The 7,066-nt window shown below is 44.2% G+C and overlaps 1 protein-coding gene across 2 annotated transcripts in view; it reads left to right on the top strand.

Annotated features, from left to right (window-relative positions):
• The first annotated feature begins 3,365 nt into the window (after positions 1-3,365).
• The window catches only part of LOC135366386 (uncharacterized), a 29,145-nt gene continuing 25,444 nt past the window's right edge, over positions 3,366-7,066 (top strand). The window contains exon 1 of one of the 2 annotated variants that reach the window (XM_064599068.1): positions 3,366-3,480. The gene's annotated coding sequence lies outside the window, so the exon portion shown is untranslated. Of the gene's footprint in view, positions 3,481-3,964; positions 4,023-7,066 lie in introns of those variants that run through there. The other variant, XM_064599067.1, reaches the window with a different exon arrangement.

Here is a 7,066-nt window from a genome sequence, read left to right as displayed (position 1 = left end):
CCCGAGACCGGAATCGTCCTTCGCCCCCGAAAATAAGACATTCAGTTTGGCACAACCGCGCCTGCAAATAATCAGAACAAATAAAGGAAGAAGCAAACAAACATAGAAGGGCTGTACTTCAAAAAGAGATAAGTCCTGTGTCTCAAGGAGGTGTTACCACTTTCTAAGTAACTTAATTGATTAAGCTTACATCCTGATTAACTGTCCTAACGAGTGTGATCTAATCGCGTGAAGTAATTATTTGGGCTGCTTCGGTGTGTCCATATTTGCGAGGCAAAGCACCGCTGTCGTTCACTAAAAGACTCTTTCTAAGGCGATGGTTGATATAAATCATACTAAACGCATACACGGCTAAAACAACGGCTGTGATTCTACAGAACTCTCTCTTTCTGCCATGCGAGTATATCTTTTCCCGGACCGTTCTTTATGGAACAATTTTTGTCCAGAACGCAGTACGGGATATTATATACATGGTTGTTGTTAACCTCAAGTCGTTTCTTATCGAAATATTGGCTGGGAAACGTACTGTAGTACAATCCCCAGCGCTGCACTGCAGTGACGGTCTAGTTTCGGAATGCAAAACATAACGTAATTAAGAATCGAACGACAGGACACCTGTGAAACACTGTTAGGATACATCAGTATACTGGCACCTTACAAAATTGTGTGATGACAAACAACGATCAATGCTAGCAGCGCAATAAATACTCACAATCTCCGTTGCCTCCCATTGTTTTCTATGGGCACACACAGCACTTTAGGGCCCACCAACATGGCGGCCCGAAGGCACGCCTCTCCCCCACGAGCCCCTCTCCCATGCGCGATCCAGCCTTTATACATAGAGATCAGTGGTTATTACAAGCAAGTTCCCTAGAAACATATCGGTCCTCAAATAACGGGGAAAAGAACGAAGAACGCAAGGCAGTGCGAGCGGCCGTCACGATCCAGTCTTGTCACATGTGGACGAAAAATGTGGAAGGAGATGGGCGCATGCTCGCTAAATTGACATCAAAGTTGCATGTACTGTACCTTGCTCCCTTTCGGCAAGGCGGTGTAGAGTACAACCAACCCCTCAAAAATGTTTTCTCTTTCTTTCTTTTCTTTTTGCTCTCGTTTCTCACAAAACTCCACTTCCGATCTGCTTCGTATATTCTAATTACATAGCTCAGGTTATGACATACATGTGTCCGCGAAACGGAAGGTTCCCTCTCAGCACAGTTCAGGCTAGCACGCAACAAAATTGGGAATGCCAGGCAGAATGATGCCCTGAACCGTGCCATCAAACTGTAATAAGCGCGTGAAACAGAACTACACACTTTTTAGGCACCCAGTCGTCAAACAATGATTTATTTATATAAAACATTTTTCAGAAAAACGATAATACAGACCACGTAACTTGTAAGGTATAACCTGGCTGGACGCGGTTCGGAAAGTACTCTGGTCGTTCCTCGGAAACTCTGGACATCTTGACAGTGATGCGTCCATCTCCTTCCACGTTTTTCGTTCACGTGGCAAGACTGGATTCCGCTCGCACTGCCTTCCGTTCTTCCTTCTTTGAGGCCCGGTATGTTTCTTGGGAACTTGCTTCCAATAACAAAAGCGTAGTTCTTTCGATTTTTTAGCTTAATATGGCTACCACAGCAGCGCATAGTCGGCACAGTGCAGGCGATCCATACTCTACTTGGTATTCATGTCGGAAGCACAAGCCACCGACTCAGAACGGCACTGAATTTCAAATGAACGGCATTGAGATTCGACTCTGGGAAAAACCAGTCCGAAAGACTCAAAATATATTGCTACGATGGAATTTGCGGTAGGTCTGCATACTGAGCTCTGTCACTCAAGGCCGGAGACGTCGGCAGTAGCAGACGCCACTGATCCTGTTAAATCCGCGGCGTGGTTCTCCCGGTCGCTGTGTATATCGTGCGCTACGCACTCCACGTTTGTTGCGGGCTATCCCGAGTTGTGCTGAGAGGGAACCTTCTGTTTTGCGAACACATATAGCTCATACCCTGGGCTACATAACTACAAAATATGAAGGAAATCGGAGGTGGGTTTTTTGATAAACGAGAACAAAAAAAAAAACATTTTTGAGAACAATGCTGTACTCTACACCGCCTTGTCGAAAGGCGGAAAAGTACGGACATATAAATTTGACATCAATTTAAGGAGCACGCATCGACCTACACGCCGGTACTTCATGTATCTCGATGGCGTATATAGGAGGAGTGCAGCGCAAAGACAAATATGAGCAAAATGTGAGTTTTGTTGCAACTTTGGCGATTTTTATTTTAAGATCAAAATAGAATTGACCCGTGCTGTTTATGCACAGTCAAAGTCGTTGTACCTGACATATTGTGCAAAAAAATATATAGTTTGGGATCGTCCGATGGCGAGGAATAAAATGTCAAAGTCGCTCCGTCAGAAAGCTCCGTCGTCGAGTCAATTTCTTTGGAAATGTTTTCCTTGCGGACCACAACACATAGGGCCAAAATATTTATTGCTCCTGTATGTATGCATGTTGCGGTACAACATATATTTTTTCAAGGACCGCCGTGCTAGAGTTGAGATGGAATTACCCAAGTAGAGAGGTAATTAACGATTTTTGGGTACTTAGTCATTTGACGTTTGAGAAAGATATGGCCAAGAACGTGCGCCGGACCAGAAATGGTAGAAGTGAAAACAGCATCTCTATATCCCTTATAATATTTTTTATGAAAAATCTGTATCGAAAGAAAGACACCCTGTACAATTAAATTAATTTGGTCAAATAATATAGCTAGATTAATTAATTTAATTGATTAATAACGCTTAATAACTCACTCCACGGGCAATGTAACGGTCCTAGAAGTGGTCTCGCACACGGCGCTGTTCTCATCAAGCAGCTTGTCACTACGGTGAAGATTCCTTTCCCAGAGCTTCTTACGTTCTCCACCTTTACGTGCGCTGAATAGCGAGACCGTCCTCGAGACGCTTACACCGGAGTATCCAGAGCGATAACCTGGAGCATAACAATGACGGTTTCTCTCACTCGGCATGATTCAATCATCAGGCTACAGCAACCGCACGAACACGTACGTAAGTAAGCACCCACGATGAAAATCACGTGCTCCCTACGCGAAACGCTGGGCAACTGTCCAAGCCATGTCTATCGCAGTGCCCCCACTACCCTTCACACCACGCGCGTCACCGGAATGCTTGGGGTGAGTCATCAGGTGGAGCCCTGTCGCTCTTCCTGTACGCTGCAACTAGCCAATGGGAGCTTCTCTTTAGCTGTGCGCACAGTGATAGTGATACTCTGTTTCCAGCCGTGATTGTGGGAACTTCCGGCGGATTTGGCAGGAAAGTAAGAAGAGGACAAAGCGCTAGCAGATATCTGAGCTCTCCGCACGTTCCTTTTTCTCTGCAGCTTCGTGAACTGAAGGAAGCGTAGCCAAGCTTCTAAGCGGGTGTCATGACTGTATCACAAAAAAACACAGAGTAAGTTGCACAGTTATGTACTTTTGCCTTGTTGTGCATGAAATGTTGGAGAAATCGGTTGGGTTCTTTGGGTTTCGCTGTTTGCAAGCACATTTCATCATCATGTTCGAAACATGAACGTGTAGGTGTAGGACCAACTCTTTTCAAAATCTGTCATGACTGTATCAGAAAAAAACACAGAGTAAGTTGCACAGTTATGTACTTTTGCCTTGTTGTGCATGAAATGTTGGAGAAATCGGTTGGGTTCTTTGGGTTTCGCTGTTTGCAAGCACATTTCATCATCATGTTCGAAACATGAACGTGTAGGTGTAGGACCAACTCTTTTCAAAATCTGTCATGACTGTATCAGAAAAAAACACAGAGTAAGTTGCACAGTTATGTACTTTTGCCTTGTTGTGCATGAAATGTTGGAGAAATCGGTTGGGTTCTTTGGGTTTCGCTGTTTGCAAGCACATTTCATCATCATGTTCGAAACATGAACGTGTAGGTGTAGGACCAAGTCTTTTCACAATCTGTCATGACTGTATCAGAAACAACACAGAGTAAGTGGCAGAGTTATGTGCTTTTCCTTGTTGTGCATGAAATGTTGCAGAAATCGGTTGGGTTCTTGGGTTTCGCTTTTTGCAAGCACACTTCATCATGATGTTCGGAACATGAACGTGTAGGTGTAGGACCAACTTTTTCCACAATTGGTCATGACTGTATCAGAAAAAAACACAGAGTAAGTGGCAGAGTTATGTACTTTTCCTTGTTGTGCATGAAATGTTGGAGAAATCGGTTGGGTTCTTGGGGTTTCGCTATTGGCAAGCACATTTCATCATGATGTTCGGAACATGAACCTGTGGGTGTAGGACTAACTCTTTTCACAATTGATTACTCGACTGCCAATGATTCAAAGAACTCTGCGCTTTCGCGCAAATATGGCGACATCATTCGAATTATATGACGTGGCATCATTTCTCAGACACAAACAGTTGCTTCTAGGATTGGCCGAAAACGCCTATTGGTCAACTAAATGACGTCACCAACGACGATCGCGTCGTACGATTTTCTCGAGTCTTGGCCTCCTTGTTCTTTTTTCGGTCTCGTCAGCCTCTCAGACATGAAGGAAGCTAAGAGAGGAGGAGCCCGATTGCTCCGAGAAGTGAAACCGACATCACTGCTTCCCTTCCGGTTTCTGTTACATATACATCTCTATGGGTGCTGCCAAAGTATAGTTTCGGGATACTTTTAGAGGTGAGCGCGCCGAAGTGGCCCCCAAAAGTGACGTGTGCAAGCGATCTCATTGGGCTGGTCAGGTAACGTGACCCTCGCGTGGTTCCAAAGGAGCTACAGCTCATCTCTTATGCTCACGTCACTTACCCCACGCTCTTCTCTTCTGTCGGAGAGCCGTTGCGAGGAGCCTCTTTTTCTTCTTTCCTCTATGCTCTCAGATGTGTTTCGTGCAGTGTCGCCTTTCTCCATAGCACCGAGCGACTTCAAGTCGCGGGGAGTGTTCCAGCTACGGGGTCGCGTATGTAGGCTCCCTAGTTCTCCCAGCATCATGGATGCCGGCTGTGTGCGAAGTGCGCATAACTTCTGCGAAACTTCGAGCTTCATGCAGAGATGCATGATTTGCAGCGGATACGAATCATGAACTCCGTCGTGAGAGCTATTTTGTATTGTAACTGTGTGGCAAAACTTGAGTGATGCTTTGCAATAAACGCACCGACGTAATGGAACTCCGTGGTTTATCCAGAATCCCAAGGACTGGTTTGTTCCAAGAAATACGGGGGAGGGGCACATTAACTTATCATTATCGACATGTGTCAAGATCAAATCTCAAGGGCCCCACCCCCCTATAGGCGACGCAAAGGTAGAAACTGTTAAAGGAGCATGTAAAGAAATTTTGAATGGCTGAAAACCGTTTTTAATTTGTGAAGCACTGTGTATAAATCGTTCTCGTAACATATTTCGGCTGAACAATGTGTTGTTTTTTGTTTTTTTTTTGTAGCGCAATTCGATTGATAAAATCGCTCCCGTGGCGGGAGGCTCGTCCGCTCAAGCCACAAGCCACTCCCTATTGAGTGTGACTTCAAACGTTAAAAGTGCTCTCATTCGCTTACGGAAAATTCGTCTGCTTCGGACACGGCGTGCTCCTTGTTGACAGCGGCTCATTATTTTCTGTTGGGTTGAGGCATAAAACAGAGATGCACTTCCAAGTGACCGAGCATTGCATAGCCGTATCCTACATCCGCTACATAATGCCGGCGCCAGCAGTACTATTTTGATTTATTTATATTTTTATTATTTTTTATGTTAGCTTCTATAGGTGTACACGTTGCACACCCCTGATTAAAAGAGCTGCAGCATGTTATGTACATCGCGGGCATCCATTTATGCTCATTTCGCACAAGGTGAATGCTTTAAGGTGCACTGATACAATGCATATCATCTATAAAACCTAGTGATAAGCGGGCTAAAGTGTTAATAGGGACTGTGTACTCCTATGATGACACGCTCGGTCAAAATATACGGTCGAATTCTAGTCCGTTCCTCTGCAAATGTCATGTCATATATGTGATGTAATCTGCAGTAAGATGTCCAGTTGGATCCGAGAGCGTCCAGCAAATAGTGTCTACTGTTTTCCAGTTTCACCAGTGTCAGTTCCAGTCGTTCCAGTGAAGCCCTAGTATGCCCAGTGACCCGTGGACACTGTCTCCACTGTGTGTTGCCTCGTATGACTTCTGAGAAAACCAGTAGTACCAGTTTGACGAGTAGGAAATCCAGTCTAAGCCTTACTGAATTTTTGTCAAGTTCTAAAGAATACAAGGTGTTAAACGATACAGGAAATCAAATGAATGTGCGGCACAGCGCCAGGTCGCAAACGGACGAGTCAAGATGACACACAACAACAACGACTACTACATGAATGACGGTGCGATGAGGTGATTCACCGCAGCAATTGCGGTACACATAACATACATACACACACACACAGCACACACGCATAACACCAGTGATGGCCAGTAGTTAACTACATGTAGTTAAACTACTAGTTAAACTACATGATTGTATAGTTAAAAAGTAGTTATCAACTACTTGCAGAAATGTAGTGGCAACTACTAGTTAAACTACTATTTTAAGTAGTTAACTACAGTAGTTAGGTTACTGAAGGCGCCAACTACTTCCGATTTTGCCGCAAGCTTTACGGCACGATTGTGCTTCCGACTTTTACCTTGAGCGACTTGTTTGATGAGAATGGAGGTGCAGAGCAATTGTGTCGTGCATGTGTACTAAATCTTCACTCTTAATGCTTGTCTAGTGAAGCCTCATTAGATTTGCTGTGAAATAATTCTGCAACTTAGTTTATCGCGTAGGCACAGATAGAATCCCGCCGCAAGCTTTGTATTTCACGATCGTAGCAATGGCTAGAGCCAAAGTTTATTATTGCTTGTAATTCAGTAGTTACAGATGTAGTTAAACTACATTGCAGTAGTTAAAAAAGTAGTTTTAACTACTCCCCCGAAAAGTAGTTGAACTACTAGTTAAACTACTGAATCACAAAGTAGTTAGTAGTTATAGTTAAACTACTGTAGAAGTAGTT

The sequence above is a fragment of the Ornithodoros turicata genome, chromosome 8 (genome assembly GCF_037126465.1).
Source record: "Ornithodoros turicata isolate Travis chromosome 8, ASM3712646v1, whole genome shotgun sequence".
Classification (NCBI taxonomy): domain Eukaryota; kingdom Metazoa; phylum Arthropoda; class Arachnida; order Ixodida; family Argasidae; genus Ornithodoros; species Ornithodoros turicata.
This window is presented reverse-complemented; position numbering and strand designations above follow the sequence as displayed.